The following is a 17,369-nucleotide window of genomic DNA, read 5'->3' as shown; positions in this document are numbered from 1 at the left end:
CATCTCTGGGCCTCAGTCCTCCATCAGGAAAATGGGAGCCAGAACACCAGCCCCGCCATTGTCAGAGGACACTTTAGGGGAGAACGAGGAAAACGCACAGGAGAGCTCTTAGGAAACTTTCAAGAGTTGTAAAGGTTTATTATGATTATTATTCATGTCTGATTTTGCCGCCTCTGTGGAGCCCTAGCTGAAGTTCGTGCCTGTGCCATGCCAAAACAACCAGTCAGATCCATCAAAAAGTCACTCAATTGAGTGGGAAAAAATGCAGGCGGTTCTGCTGCATGCTATCAGAAAAACAAAGCCACCAAAAATCACTGGTTTTTGAGAATGTGCAGTGGGTTGTTCGAGGCACTACTTCTTGAGTTTTTCTAAGGGCTTTCACCTCCTGTGAACCAAAAAAAAAAAAAGTGATAATGGATAAAACAAATCCCTCAGTTGTTTCCCAGAGATAAGCACAGCTTGAAGATGTCAGGTTTAGGGAAGGGAGGGGAGGGGGAGACAGGGATTTGCGCAGGGGAGGGATTTGCGCAGGGATTTGACCCACTTACTCATGACAGAGCTTAGGCCAGTGGGTTGTCACCTGTTGGCAAGATCACCTTTTCCAGTTGAGAAGGCCTTTGGTAGGTCCCATACAGGTTTGGGAGAAAGAAAGAAAGAGATGCCTGGACAGTTAGCCAAACCAGCAAAGGCTGAAGGAGCCCTGGCCCTGACGCAAGGGGCTGGCACACAGGGGATGGACACTGGGGTAGAAAGGGCTGGCATCTGGGGAAAGAGAAGATTCAGAGATAAGAAGATGTTTTTAAAACATAATTGTCCCAAGAGGATTGCTTCAGAGTGGCAAGTAACTCAAGCCAATTGGTTTTGCTCCATGTGAACAGTTCTACTAAGTGTTGTGCTGGGGGAAAAGATGGAATCTAATTTTTAAGAAGTCTTGGCTTTCATCCATAAGTTTTATTTACGCAGTCCTCTGCAGCACAGCATTCTTCTCAGGAGGTATCTGCCTCTAAAATGAGGTTTCTGGATAGAAATGGGAATATATAGGAGTGAAAAAAATCATATCCTGAACTTAGATCTATCAGTCAGCAAGTCCTTCCTGGGTATCCACATACCCCAATCCCTTGCTAGGAGGTGGGTGGAATGTGGGGGAAGGAGAGGAGAGGAGGGGTGTCCAGAAGGAGAAGAACAGCAAGTATGAAAAAAGCTAAGCAAAGGCCATGCCAAGGGTAGTAAGAGTTCAGAGTCAAGTGTAGGCTGGAGCTATCCACAGGGACAAAGTAGATGTTGAGATAATATTTGGAAAAGATACTTTGTGAAACATTAACTATCTCTATACAAATATATATATATATATATATTGAAGCATATTGTTTAAAATGGTACTTGAAGGATGATTAACGTAGTAGATGCTGTCAGTGTTCCACCTATATCCCCTTGGAACCACCCATTTCCATAATTTCCACTTGCCAGCACCTGCAACTGTTTTCCTAGAGGCTCCCTGGGGCTGCTGAAGCTTTTTCTGTATGAGTAGAGGGCAGACTAGAAGTGACAGGGAATTAACATCCTTTCAAGTAAAACTTTATGTTGTTAGCCTATTTAAATCCTCCTGCAGCCTAAGGAAGTAGAATTATTCTCATTTTTTTCAGGTGATGGAGTTGAGCTCCTGAAAGTTGACAACAAGCTGAAGAACTTACAATTACCTGGGTTGTGTTTAACTACCAGTTTGCTGATTCTTGGTCTGACACTCTCTCCACCACACCCCACTGCCTCTGGTCATTCCCATCTTTAAATATACGCTGCACAATGTAGAGTTCATGATAACAGTGTCCTTGCAGGTGGAGCATAGGGAGATACATTTTCTAAGACTTTGCATATCTAGGCTATAAATAATAGATTACTGTTATCTTTTCATATGAACAACAACTTAGTGGAACCAGAAATTCTAAGGTTGCAACCCTGGAACTCTGCTGCTAAGTAATCCCCAAAGTAGTGGGAATTATCTATGGGTATTAATAGAGGCATAGTGTTTGTTAATGGGAACTATGGATAAACAAAGATAAACCTTTTTTTTTTCACTGAATCAATGGGCTTTGTAAATTTCAAAAGCAAGTGTATAGTTTAGAGCACTTCCCAAGTATGTAGTTTTCTTTCGGAGCATATGCTTCACAGTTTCCCAACACCACACATCCTTAATTACATCAGTTACCCCTAGTCCTCCAATGACCCCCAAAACCTCAGCTGATACCTCTCTATGACTCCCTTTTGCGATGCAAACTGCCACCTCTCCCTGCCCCCCTAAACACTTCTGCTGTGTCTTCCCACTCCATGAGAAGCACTACAAAACTCTCCTCAGGACATTCCACTCACCTCTTGCTTTCATCTAGCTGTCCCCTGAAGCCCTCTTGAGTGGTTGTCTGTTTCATCTTTCACATCTCCATATCTCAGGCTTCGATAATTGTGAAGGATTAATATGGATAATTGTGTTTCCCTCCCCCCTGCAAATTCCTATGTTAAAGTTCTCACCCCAGTAGTAATAGGAGGTGGGGCCTTTGGAGCTAAGAAGGTCATAAGGAAAGAGCCCTCATAAATTAGATTAGTGCCCTTATAAAAAGAGACACAAAAGAGCTTGCTTTCTCCCTTTCTGCTTCCCATCATGTAAGAATATGAGAAGATGCCATCTGAAAACCAAGAAGTGGACCCTCACCTGACACCAGATCTGTTGGCACCTTGACCTTGGACTTTCCAACCTCCAGAACTATGAGAAATAAATGTTTGCTGGAACCAATCTTCGGTAATTTGTTACAGCAGCCCCAAATGACTAAGATAGTAGTCCTTCTTGCTTCCTGACCCTAGTAGCCCCACTGGGATACTTGTTGAAGCTCCAGACCTTTTAACATTCATGTCATATGGATTTGCCATCCTCTCCTGCTTCTCATTGCTGCCATCCATCAACGTCCTAGTCACTCTAGCACCTAATGACAGTCTTCCTCTCATTTCCAATTCTTGCGATGTCAATATCCACAAGTATGACCCCACTCAAAACCCTAGTCTCAACTGTGACACTTTCTTCTCCACGCTCCTTTCATCAACTACTCCTAAATCACACTCTAGACTTTGGCATCACAAAAATAATCTCTGATAACTACTTATTTCTTTAAAAGCTCTCTCATTTGACAGTACCTAGGAAAATTCACATATGTGTTTACTTTTTGATGCAGCAATCTCACTTCTAGGAATCTATCCCAATGCTGAACTGGCAAAAATATTAAAATGTGTATAAATAAAGCTGGTGATGGTAGCAACATTCTTTGTACAGTGAAAGATGAGAAACAATCCAAATACCAAAAAATATGGGAGTTGTTAAATTAGTCACAGTTCATTTGTACAATGGACTACAATGCTACTGTAAACAGCAACAAAGAAAGTTTTATATACGACTAAAAAGTAATCTCCCAAATCTTTTAAGTTCAAGGTATAAAATAATGATACACATTATCTTATATGACTGTACATATTTGCTATCTGTTTATAAGAAAGGAAAGAGTGTGTGTGTGTGTGTCTGAAAGGTAGGTGTCTTATTCAGTTTGGGTTGCTGCAATAAAAATACCATAGAATGGGTAGCTTAGGCAACAAACATTTATTTCTCACAGTTTGGGATGCTGTAGTCTCAGATCAAGGCATTGGCAGAGCTAGTGTTTGGTGAGAGCCCACTTCACGATTTGCAGACAGCTGCCTTCTTGCTATATTCTTACACGACAGAATGAGAGAGAGGAAGAAAGTTCTTTATGTCTCTTCTTATAAGGGCACAAATCTCATCATGAGGGCTCCACCTCTTGACCTCATTACCTCCCAAAATCTCCATCACCAATATCATCACATTGGGGATTAGGGGTTTTCAGTACATGAATTTTGGGATAGTCAAACATTCAGTCCATAGCAGAAGGTAAGCCAAAAACTAATTATTTAATGGTTGATGATAATGGAAAATAGAGAATTTAGGTGATGAAATAGAATTTTTGAATCATGTAAATGTTTCAATTTTTTAATAAGTAAGTTAATTCAAAAAGAAAAAAGAATCCCTACAAATAAAAAGTAAGCCGAAGCAAATGAACTGACTGTATACAAAGTTGGTGGAATAACCATAGAGAAAAAAATTATTTCAAATGACTTAGAAGTATTTGACGATGCAGACCTACTGAGCCATATTCTAGAGACAAAACGAATCAAAGGGAAATTTTTAATACAACTTTTAAAGGTTGCTTTCCATTTACAGTTATTACAGAATATTGGCTATATTCCCTGTATTGTACAGTACATCCTTGAGCCTGTCTTACACTCAACAGTTTGTACCTCCCACTTCCTCACCCCTGTATTGCCCGTCCCCCCTCCTCTAGTAACCATGAGTTTGTTCCCTTTATCTGGTGCGTCTGCTTCTTTTTTGTCATAGTCACTAGTTTGTTGTATTTTTTAGATTCCACATATAAGTGGTATTATACAGTATTTGTCTTCCTCAGTTGAATTATTTCACTTAGCATAATGCCATCCATGCTGCTACAAATGGCAAAATTTTGTTCTTTCTAAGGATGAGTAGTATTCCGTTGTGTATATATATCACATCTTCTTTATCCATTCAGCTCTTGATGGACACTTAGGTTGCTTCCATATCTTGGCAATTGTAAATAATACTTCTATGAACATTGGGGTGCATGTATATTTTCAAATGAGTGTTTTTGTTTTTTCTGGATATATGCCCAGGAGTGGAAATTACTGTGTCATATGACAGTTCTATTTTTAGTTTTTTGAGAAACCTCCTAACTGTTTTCCATAGTAGCTGCACAAATTTACATTCCCAACCACAGTGTACTAGGGCTCCCTTTTATCCACATCCTCGCCAACATGTGTTATTTGTGTTCTTTTTGATGACGGGCATTCTGACTGGTATGAGGTGATATCCTGTAGTTTTAATTTGCATTTCCCTGAGGATTAGCGATGTTGAGCACCTTTTCATATGCCTGCTGGCCGCCTGCATTTCCTCTTTGGAAAAATGTCTATTCGGTTCTTAGGCCCATTTTTCAGTTGGGTCGTTAGGGTTTCTTTGTTTGGTTTGGTTTTTAACCATTTTTTAAAACTGAAGTATAGTTACCTTACAATATTGTGTTAGTTTCAGATATATGGCAATGTGATTCTGTTATACATTATATATATTTATACTCTTTTTCAGATTCTTTAACATATAGGTTATAACAAGACATTGAATATAGGTCCCTGTACAGTAGGTCCTCTTTGTTTATCTGTTACACATATAGTAGTGTGTGTGTGTGTGTTAATCCCAAACTGAGAATTATCCCTCCCCCCCCATCTTTCCTCTTTGGTAACTGTAAGTTTGTTTTCTATGTCTGTGAGTCTATTTCTGTTTTGAAAATAAATTCATTTGTATCTTTTATTTTAGATTCTATATATGAGTGATATCATATGATATTTCTCTTTGTCTGACTTATTTTACTTGTATGCTAATCTCTAGGTCCATCCAAAGCTTGCCTTGGCCTGCTAGTGGGTATCAGAGTAGGGTCTTGCCTGCTGTTGGTGGGCTGAGTTTGCAGACTGCAGGGTCATAGTTTTCTTGCATCTCGTGTCTGCCCCTTGGTGCATGAGGTTGGTCTAGAGGTCAATTCAGACCCAGTGGCGGGTGGAGCTTGGTTCACCCTCTGGTGGACAGGACTGTGTCTAGGGGCATGTCTAGAAGTAGCTGTGGGCTCAGGAAGTCTTTAGGCAGCCTGTCTACTAAGTGGGGCTGTGTCCCCGCCCAGTTAGTTGTTTGGCCTGAGGCATCCCAGCACTGGATCCTACAGGCTGTTGGGTAGGGCCAGGTCTTGGTGCTAATGAGCCAAGAGGGCAACCACCAGCAGCAGCATTCACGCAGTAGAATGTTCCCAAATATGGCTGCCACCAGTGTCTATGTCCTCAGGGTGAGCCATACTCCCCAACCCCCACCTCTCCAGGAGACTCTCCAAGACCAGCAAGTAGGTCTGGCCCAGGATCCTAGCAAATTGCTACTTTTGCCCTGGGTCCTGGCGCACATGAGATTTTGTGTGTGCCCTTGTAAGTATGAAGTCTCTATTTCCCCTAGTCCTGTGGGGCTCCCAAAATTATGCCCTGCTGGCTTTCACTGCCTGATGCTATGAGGGTTCATTTTCTGGGTGTAGCACCCCTGGGCTGTAGACACCCATGTGACACTCAGAACTCTCACTCCCATGGGAAAACCTCTGCAGCATAATTATTCTCCAGTCTGTGGGTTGCCCACCTCGGGGTATGGGATTTGATTATCATGAGTCTGCCCCTCCTACCGGTCTCACTGTGGTTCCTTCTTTTTTGTCTTTATTTGTAGGAGATCTTTTCTAGTAGGTTCCAGTCTTTTCCATCAATGGTTGTTCTGCAGATAGTTGTGATTTTGGTGTACTCCTGAGAGGAGGTGAGATCAAGGTCTTTCTACTTTGCCATCTTAGTTCCTCTCCAAGAAATCTTAAACTATACTCAGCAGTCTTGTTGTTGGCCATAAAGTTGGTGTCTTGGTTTCCTGTTGCTGCTATAACAGATAACCACAGATTCAGCTGTTTGAACAACACAAATGCATAATCCTGTACTTCTGGAGGTCAGAAGTCTGAAATGAGTCTCACTGGATTGAAACCAAGGTGTCAGCAGGTTTTTGTTTACTTCTGAAGGCTTTAGGAGAGAATCTGTTTTCCTGTTTTTTCCAGCTTCCAGAAGCTGCTCATATTCCTTGGCTTGCAGGCCCCTTCCATGTCTGAAGCCCACAATGGCCAGTCTAAGCTTTCTGTCATCTCTCTGGTTCTGACACTTCTGCTTTCATCATCACCATCTAAAGACCCTTGTGATTACACTGGGCTCACTTGGATAATCCAGGATACTCTCCTTGTTTTAAGTTCAGTTGACTAGCAAAATTAATCTCCTCTGCAGACTTAATTTTCTCTTGTCATACGGTATAACATAACCTGTAAATATAGGTCCTGGGGTTAGAAGTGAACATCTTTATAGGGCCTTTATCCTGCCTACCACATTCTGCTCATTGGCCCCCAAATATTCACATCTGTTCCATATACAAAATGCATTCACTCCATCTCAAGGTCCCCAGTCTCAATTCATGACCGCATCAAGTCCAAAATTTCATCTAAATCTCATTAGCTCAGAAATCTCAAATCTCATCATTGAAATCATCTAAATCAGGTATAGGTAAGGCTCTGGCTATCATCTAACTGACACACAATTCTTCTCCATCTGTGAGCCTATGAAACTCAAGAAACAGGTTATCTGCTCCCAAAGAGCAATGGTGGGACAGGCATAGGAAACCAATTGCAGGTATTTGGTTCAAAGAGAAGAAAATGGAAGGGAAAAAGGAGTTACAGTTCCCAAGCAATTTCAAAATCCGGCCAAGCAAATTCCATTTGGCTCCATGGTCTGGGAATAATCCTCTCTAGGTCAAGTCTTTACCCTTGGAGTCACACTCTTTTTCTTTTATGAAATGTCTTGTGTTTGCAGCTGAATAGTTTAACCAGCTTGTTTCTTTCCTGTAGAGTTTTCAGGGTCCAGCAGCCTTCTTTCATTTTCTCCTCTCTCTCTACCATTTGAGCCAAGGTGCCAGTGTTTCTGCTGGCATAGGTTCTCAATAACCTTGTGGATCTCCTGCATGTATCTCAGGAATTCACTCCATTAGACAAGAGGCTCCCCTACAGAAATGTCTATTCCTGACTTTTGCTGAGACAGTTGAGGGATCCATGAGTCGCACAACTTCAAAGAGCCCTGTGTATGATCACTCTGAACTTTGATCTTTCCAAAGCACTAATAAAAGTTTGTCCAGCCACACACTTAAATTTCTCTCTAAAGTGTGCTTTCCTGACTTTGAATCTCCTAATTTTTAGCTTCTTTTTGCAATCTGGGTAAGTGGAGAACTTCCCAAATCCTCAAGTTCTGGGTCCTTTTTGTGTAACAGTTCTTCCCTCAACCTCTTTCTTTCACATTTTGCTGTTAAGAAGCAAAAATAAACCAGGCTACATATTTAACACCTTGTTTGAAAATCTCAGCTAAATATCTACATTCATCATTTATCAGTTTCGCTTTCCACATAACTGCAGAACACAATGTGGTAAGCTTTTAGCTAATCCCCTTTCCACGAGTTTCCAATAACATATTTTTCTTTTCCATCTGAGCCCTCACCAACAGTACTTTTAATATCCATGTTTCTGTCAACATTCTGTTCATGGAGACACTGCTCTGGGAAAGATCCCTGGTATTCTTATTTGCTGCAAGTGACATATCCTTCCCTCCCCCACAAAAAAAAGCAACATTCTGTTCATTATGATTACATGTCCTCTGAGGCAACTGAGGTTTCCGCTAGCTTGCCTCTCACTTCCTTCTGAGTTATCACTGACATCCTTATTTCTACAAACAATCTATTCAACAATCTAGGGTTTTTTTCGATCATGCTGCAAAAAATTCTTCCAACCTCCAGCCACTGCCCAATTTCAAAGCCACTTGCAGATTTTTAGGTATTTGGTTCAGCAGCACCTTGCTTCAGGCACCAAAATTTGTACTAGCCTCCTATCGCTGCTAATTAACAAATTACTGCAAACTCGGTGGCTTAAAAGAAAGCAAAGTTATTATCTAACCATTTTGGAGGTCAGATGTCCAAAATGGGCCCCATTGGATTAAAATCAAGGTGTTAGCAGGGCTGCGTTCATTTCTGGAGGTTCTAGAGAGAATCTATTTTCTTGCATTTTCCAGCTTCTAGATGCTGCCCACATTCCTTGACTCAAGGCCCCCTTCCATCTTCAAAGTCGACAATGGCCAGTCTCATCTTTCTTACGATGCTGTCTCTCTGGTTGTCTCTTCTGACTTCCTCCTCAGCATTTAAGAACCCTCATGATTACACTGGACCCACCTGGATAACTCAAGATGCTCTTCTTGTTTTAAGGTCAGCTGATTAGTAAAAATTAATAAATTCAAAAAGAATTAGATCTTTCTGAAATCTTAACTTCCCCCACCATAAAATATTTTTTAAAATGCATAGGTTTAGGGATTAGGACTTGGCATATTAAACTTATGATTAATTACTCCTTCTCATACATACATATGTATTTTCAAACTCTGTCTACTGGAAAGGCTATGATGGTCTTAGAACTTGTCCACAAACGTCTGCAAATTCCTTGACAGGTCCTTTCATCAAGATACAGAGTGTAAGTCCTTCCCTTTGAACCTGGGTAGATGTGACTGTCTCTATAAAAAAGACTACAATGGAAGTAATGCTTCACTACTTCCAAGGCTAAGGTAGGAAATACCATATAGTTTCTGCCCATTTCTCTTAAAAACACTTGCTCTGGGAGCATTCAGTTACCATATAAGAAGTCCAGGTGTGCTGAGGCTGCCAGGTGTACGGAGCACAGAGAGGGTGGGGAAGAGAGACATGGCCAAGGAATTTCGGCCATTCCTACCACTAGAAGTTATCCCAGCTCAGACATTGGACATGTAAGTGATTAAATTGTGGAGAAGCCCCCAGACATAGGAACTCACTGCAACCACATAAAAGAGCTCCCCAGCCCCTCTAAGTGGAAACTACCAGAGTCCAGGTCAATGGCCAGAACCATTATAAATGATAAAAAAAAATTTTAAATTATTGTTATTTTAAGCTGCATCCTTGGGGTAGTTTGTTACACAGCAATAGGTAATCCGAAAAAGCAGTTGACACCTATATTGTGATCTCTAAAATTAAAGCAAACCAGGACTCCTTGGAGAAGCAGCTGAGCCCAGGTCTAAAGCAGGAAATATACAGCACGGTCCTGGAATATATTGTTGTGATTGAAACCTCCCCAGTAATAAGCTGGCATAGGAGCCAAGTTAAAGGGTCTTCACAGCTTTAAGAGAGGATCTTCACATTGTCCAAGAGAGAGCAATGACTGCAGTGAATTCAAACACACCAAAATCAAAAAAATCCATGAGATTTAAGGATTTTCTTTTGAAAGACTAATAGAATTGGATAGGATATTAACTCTTTACTCTGAAAGCTGATAAAGGAAAAGAATCAAGCTTCGCATAAAGAAAAACAAATAGACGAATGGAATAGAATTGAGACACCAGAAAGAAACCCTCACATATATGATCAAATGATCTTCTACGAGATGCTGAGACCACTCAATGGGTCTCTTCAACAAATGGTGTTGGGGAAAAAATCAAAGAGCCACATGCAAAAGAATAAAGTTGTACCCCTAACACTATATACAAAAAATAACTCAACATGGATTAAAGACTTAAATGTGAGACTCAAAACTATAAAACTCCTGGAAGAAAATATCGGGGGGAAGAAGCTTAGACATTGGATTTGGCAATGATTTCTTGGATATGACACCAAAAGGACAGACCACAAAGGCAAAAGTAGTCAAACAGGACTCTGTCAATCTTAAAAACTTTTGTGCATCGAAAGACACAACCAACAGAGTAAAAAGACAACTAACTCACTGAATGGAAGAAAATATTTGCAAATCATAATATGTTAAAGGGTTAGTATCCAGAATATCTATATAAAGAACTTCTACAACTCAACAACAAAGAAGCAAATTATCTGATTAAAATATGGTCAAAGGACCTGCATAGGTATTTCTCCAAAGAAGATATACAAATGACCAACAAGCATATGAAAAGATAATCAACATCACTAATCATTAGAGAAATGCAAACCAAAACCACAATGAAATATCACCTTATGCCCATTAGGATGGCTACTATTTAAAAAGCTAGAAAATAACAAGGATTGGTGAGGATGTGGAGAAATTGGAACACGTGCATTTTTGGTAGGATTGTAAAATGGTGCAATTACTATGGAAAACAGTATAGCGGTTTCTCCAAAAATTAAAAATAGAACTACCATCTGATCCAGCAATCCCACTTCCAGGCATATATCTCAAAGAATTGAAATCAGATTGAAGAGATACTTGCACACACGAGTTCATAGTAGCACTATTCCCAATAGCTAAGAGTTGGAAGCAACCCAAATATCCATCAGATAAGTGGACACAATGCAGTTTATAAACACAATAAAATACTATGCACCCTCAAAAAAGAAGGAAATCCTGTCACATGCTACCACATGGATGAAACTTGAAGACATTATGTTAAGTGAAATAAAACAGTAACTAAAAGACAAATACTGTATGGTTCCACTTATATAAAGTATCTAAAATAGTCAAATCACTTATATAAAGTATCTAAAATAGTCAAATTCATAGAAACTGAAAGTAGAATGGTGGTTACTAGGTCCTGAGGGGAGGGAGAAAGGGATCATTGTTGTTTAATAGGTATAGAGTTTCAGATTTGCAAGTTTAAAAAGTTCTGGATCTCTGTTTCACAGCAATGTGAATACCCTTAATACTACTGAACTATATATACTTAAAATGGTCAAGGTGATAAATTTCATTTTTTTTTTTAGAATTTTATTTCTTATTTTTTTAATCAGTCTTTTTTTTTTTATTTTGGTGGAGGGAGGTAATTAGGTTTTTATTTAATTTATTTACTTTAACAGAAGTACTGGGGATTGTACCCATGACCTCATGCATGCTAAGCATATGCTCTACCACTGAGCTGTACCCGCCTCTCGTTGTGTTTTTTAATCACACTAACAAATGAAAAAAGGAACCAAATTTCTAGCCTTCTTTTCTTGCATAACTATATTCCAGAATAACCAAAAATTGATGAGGGCAGCTAATAAATGGAATCACAGCTAACAAATGCAGAAGAAATGACAGATGCAGAAAACCACAATTTCACACCCTCTGAAGAAATAATGAATCTAGGAAAGAAATGGCCACACAAAATCTTTTTAGATGCCCAGATGAACATGTTAAACAAGACCATGAGGAGAGGGCATCAGTGAAAATGGCAGAGTAAGGATCTCTGAAAATTTTCTCTTCCAAAACAGCAAAACTCATCAGAATCAGCTTTTTTTTAGAACGCAAGAAGTTAATCGGAGTTTATTATTAACAGAATACGTATTCAAAGAAAAATAATTGAGTCTCATTAAGAACAGTAAACTTTGTTGCATTTTAACTTGCCCTCATCCCATCCCCCACTCTACAGTTCCACACAGCAGTCTTGAAAAATAACCACCCACCTTTTCAGTGAAAAGTAGCAACCTGGCAGCCACCAGGAGCAGAGCAGAGGTGGAGCTCTTTCAAAACCACAGTCCTGAGGAGTTGCCATTATTTGACCTGTTTGATGATTCCTTGCAAGATCTGCAGACGTGCAAGGCTGTCTGTATTTGACGTGACTGTTTTCCCAATATGAAAACCAATTAAAGGCAAGTGCTTAACTTCATGCTGCCTAAGATGGTGGATAACAGTTGGAGCAAACACTAGACTAAGCAAAAAGTTTAAAAGGAAAAGCTGAACAATGAGATATCCGTAGGGACTTCGAAAATTCTGACGTATTCCTGGGAATCTAGAAAACCACTTGCATGTGTAGGGCTGTGCACACGCTCAGTAAAGGCTTGAGAAGCCCTGAACGTCATCTCTGGCTGACTTTGAGGAGCCACACAAGCAAGTGAAGGCAAAAGAAGGGGTGTCAATTGCCTGGCTGAGGGCTGAGAGTGTGCCCCAACATGAACACAGAGCCCCTTGGCAAAGCCTGGGAGACTTATCTAAGGAAATCTGTTCATTTATCAGCTGACAACTAAACTAACCAAGGAGAGACGTCAGTGGCTACACGTGACAAACAATAGACTTTAAAGAATTAATTCAGAAAAGTCATTAAACAACAACATGTACAACAGATAGCAAGAGTAACAAACACTGATGGGGAGGAAGGGTAAGAATCTGATGTCCAGACACGCCATGTTGCATTTTAAAATGTTCAGGTTTTAGCAAAAATTTAAAGAAACATGCAAAGAAACCAGAAAGTATGACCCACATACAGAGAAAAGGGCAATCAATAGAAAACTGTCCCTGAGAAAGTCAGATGATGAACTACCTGGACAAAGACCTTAAATCAGCTACTTTCAATGGAATGGAATAATATGCAGCCAGAAAGAGGAATGAAGTACCAAAATGTACTAGAACATGGATGAATCTTGAAAATATTAAGTGAAAAAAGCCAGTCACAAAAGACCATGTACTGTGTGATTCCATTTATATGAAATGTCCAGAATAGGCAAATCTATGGAGATAAAAAGTAGATTGATGATTGCCTAGAACCAAGGAGAGTAAGTGTGAGGGGATGGGAGTGGCTGCTTGTGTGCAGAGACTTGTTTGGGCAGAGAGGGGAGGGTCAGGAATGAAAATGTTCTGAGAGTGGCTTTGGTGATGGTGAGATAACACATTTCTCACACAGCAGGGAAAGACTGCAGGCTGTAATTTCGCCCAGGATCCCTATTACCAAAGCTATGCCACTTCCTCCCTAGAATACACTTCAAAGTACTCCCCCAAAGACTACTAGGTGCAGTTGGGGGAAGGTCTCTCAATGCCTAAGTAGATGGTAGAAAAGTAGGAGGAGTTTAAATCAGAGCTGGTCAGAGATGGGACCAGCGTTAAAGTCAGCCCCGCCCTCAGAAAGAAGCCTCTGGCCAATCCCCTTGCTCCACTCTGACCAGTCACCTGCCCAAAGCCCAACTCCGCTCCTGAGTACAACCCAACCCTCACTCCACCTACAGCCTGACCCTTTAGCCTGGCCTCATATGGATCCCCTTAGCCCAGGCACAGTCTTGTCCTTGAGCGTACATCTATTTCTTTACCCAGTCTGTGAACTTCCCAGAGCAAGACACCAAATGTCTCGTCAGACAATGTTCAAATCGTATATGACAATAGAACTCTGACCCACAATCTGTAACAACCCACCTAGGCAGGCAAACCTCTGCAGAAATTAGCCCAGAATGGTCAGAAATTGGCCAGTGACTTCCAGCTTCCTTATTTTTTGTATCTGTTTCCAACTCAGGTCCTACTAGAAAAAGGCAAGTGTCTTCCCCAAACCAATCACGTAAGATGCCCCTCTTCTAGTCAGGCCTCCTGCAGGGTCGCCATGCCAACCACCTCCAATCAGCACACCTGAAGCTTTCCCCTTTTTTTTCTTTTTTTTTTTTTTTTTTTTTTTTACTGTAATACTTTCCTACCCTCTTCCTGCCTTTGAGACCCTGACAAATGCAAGCGATGTTGGCTGATTCCCTTGTTACAGCAGGCTCTGAATAAATGGCTTCTGTTTATTCTCCTTCGGGTGGTCTTCATTTATTTCCAGTTTTCCTGGAGGTCCCACCGAGAAACAGTCTGTACTACGCATCACTGCAGACCCCAGCCTTTGGCCAGGTGTACTGTCTGTGTATTGCTGCCTTTGGCTGGTCAAATCCACACCAACACGATAAATCTGAACTCCTCCCCCTTCACACTGAGTCCTCAGCTACTTATTACTGGTTTAGCTCCCAGGTTTTATTATTGGTTCCCATTTGTTTGCATCCTTGGTGGAATTAGGCCATTCTTTTTCATCTCTTTTGCTCCCTTTTGTATTTCCAACGTGTGTGCTGCCGTCAAAGTTACTGTTTGTCACAAGAAGGAGAATCACAGGGCAGAACACAGGCATAGGCCCCCCTCAGGCTTGTTGATCAAGCCAGCCTCATGGACCCCACTGGTGAGTTTGTGGTTCTCATGCAGACTTGGCTGTGGGTCACCAACACAACTGGGTAACATTCTTCTTCCATCCCAATACTTTTCCCAGAGACAGTATTCTCCCTGGTTTTCTGCAGGGAGCAAATTGCCAGCTCTGCACTTGGAGACAGCCAACCGTCAGGCTGAAGGCCCAAGACACTCGCTAAAAGATTCTTGGCCAAGCTAATGAGCAATTTGACAAACTTAGGCAACAACAAGCTAGATTCATTTTACTGGCAAATCCTCCCCCTCCTTTTCGTCCAGTTAATTCCCTAGACCCAGCACCTGCGTCTTCCCCCTTATCCTCCCAACTGATCCCCCTCCACACCTCTACTGACTCCTCCCTGCTCTTCCCCTGTCCAGCCCCTACACTCTCCCAACATCTCCTAAGATCCTTAAATGTCAGTTGCCTCTAATGGTACAGTCCTTCCATGAGCTAGACATGCAGACAACTGTTGGACCAGAGCTGAATTAATAACTATAATTAAGCATTTCCCTAAACCCAGACAAGACCAGTAACTATTCATTGAGGAATTTAGAATTCTTTTGAGTACATATGATCCAGGGTTACCTGATCTATATCAACTTTATACATGTTGGTCAGAACCTCAGATGCTGGATCGTGGATGACAAAACTGATTAGAACGAACTGGAGGTCACTAACAGACCCCAAAAGCAGGGTAAAGTCTCCTAAAAGCCATAGCTAAAATATTTCTAATAAAAATCTATTGGACCATAATTCAATCATGTAAAAGAAGAAAAGTTAGGCTAAGGTACCCTGCTGTTTGGTCAAACACTAACCTAGATGTTGTAGTGAAGGCATTTTGTAGATGAGATTAACATCTAAAATCACTTTTAACAAAGGAGCCTATTTATCCTCAGTAATGTGTGTGGGCCTCATCCAATCAGCTGAAGGCCTTAGGAGCACAAACTGAGGTTTCCCAGAGAAAAGAAATTCTGCCTCAAGAGTATAACACAGAAATCTGCCCTGCAGATTTCAGACTCAAGACTGCAACTTCAATTCTTATCTGACTTTCCAGTCTGTCCTACAGATTTGGGCTTACCAACCCCCACAACTGAGCCAGTTCCTTGAAATAAAAATAAAGGTTAAATAAAGACTTTAAAATTACAGCCCTGCAGATTGGCCCAGCTAGTTGGCCCACCTCCCAACCGACCACCTTTAATAATAAGGACATGTGTAAATATCGTAAACAGAAGGCACACTGGTGAAACATCATCCCATTTTACTGAAGAAAAACCAAGACAAATAAAAGTCCCTCAATTTAGGTCAATAAAGGTGCTTTAAGAAAGGAAAATGTACCCAATATCCTGTCTTACCCATAAATATCCAAGGAAAATTAACTGTGAATTGCATGGTCACTCTCAGCCCTGTTGATACCCCTCAGAAGCATTCCTCCCCGGAGAAAGGTGCTCACTCCTGCCCCAGCAGACCAGGCTCCCTGGAATGTGTGAAAGCCCTTCCCAGTCATCTACTGCAAAAGGCTGGCACTCTTGGACAGAGACATCTACTGTAACCCTGAGTGGCACTCAGAGGTGCCCAGTCCTTCATACTTTCATGCATTCATCCATTTCTTCACTTGTTGATTCATACTTGCATCCACTGTCTCAGCAGACTTTCACTGAGCAATTTCAAGAGGCCAGCACTGCACTAGCTCCCGAGCACAAAAAGACAAATATGTCACAGTCACTGAAAAGCCCAAGAAGGTCCCTATCTCCAGATACTTTAGGTAAACAATGAAATTACAAGACACTACTCAACAGAGGAATATGTCAGAGACACTGGGGATCCAGAGGAGGAGGTAAATGGGATTTTTGCAAATACTTAATTCCCATGTAGGACAGAGTTATTATCACTATTTTACATTTATGGGGAAATGGAGGATTAGGGAGATTAAGAGACTAACCCACAGAGGAGACAAGAAGAATTGGGAGGAGCCCAAGGGATAAGTCATGAAGGACACTCAAGTTGGGAAGGCCAACCTCACTTCCGAATTTTTTTCCTGGGACATTTGGGATTTTTTTTTTTCTTCCTTCAGCCTTTCTTTCCTCCAAGGAATCATTATCAAGGGAATCCTCCTTTCTTCACTGTCTTCTCCAGAGACTGACTCTTGGCCCAGGAGAAAGGAAATGGAAAATGGCTTTGTGCCATCTTATTTGTGAGCTGGAAGGCTAACATCCCAGCAAGAGTCGTCTCAGCCTCCCTAATTGGGATCTGGAGTCATGCAACTCTGCCTGGCCTTTCAAGCTGGTTATAGGCCACTTCCTCTGAGTTGACTGTCCTATTTTAATTCTGTTTTAGGAAATCTTCCGCATTAGCATTTGCTGCTCCATTTGGGGGTCAGAGAATTTGTCAGGTTAGCCAAGTTTATACCTAGAACTTTCTCATATTTCTTTTCATTACCACAGGATATCCCTATGGAACTTCTTCCCCACTCTTCCCAGTTCACATCCCACAATGGGTAATCAGATCTCAGGGGCTGGAGGAGATAAGTTACATTATATGTCACCTCTACTAGGAGGTACAAAGAATTTGTGACGTAATGAGAAACGCTGGTCCTTGCAGTTAGAAGCCCTAGATTTTAAGGGTGGGATTTCAGGCACTAATAAAGGAGAGAAAGAGATTCCCCTTGGCACTGGGTGGACCCCACCAGAAAGGGGGTTGCT

Source organism: Camelus dromedarius, chromosome 18 (genome assembly GCF_036321535.1).
Source record: "Camelus dromedarius isolate mCamDro1 chromosome 18, mCamDro1.pat, whole genome shotgun sequence".
In the NCBI taxonomy this organism is placed as follows: domain Eukaryota; kingdom Metazoa; phylum Chordata; class Mammalia; order Artiodactyla; family Camelidae; genus Camelus; species Camelus dromedarius.
Note: the sequence above shows the minus strand (reverse complement) of the source record.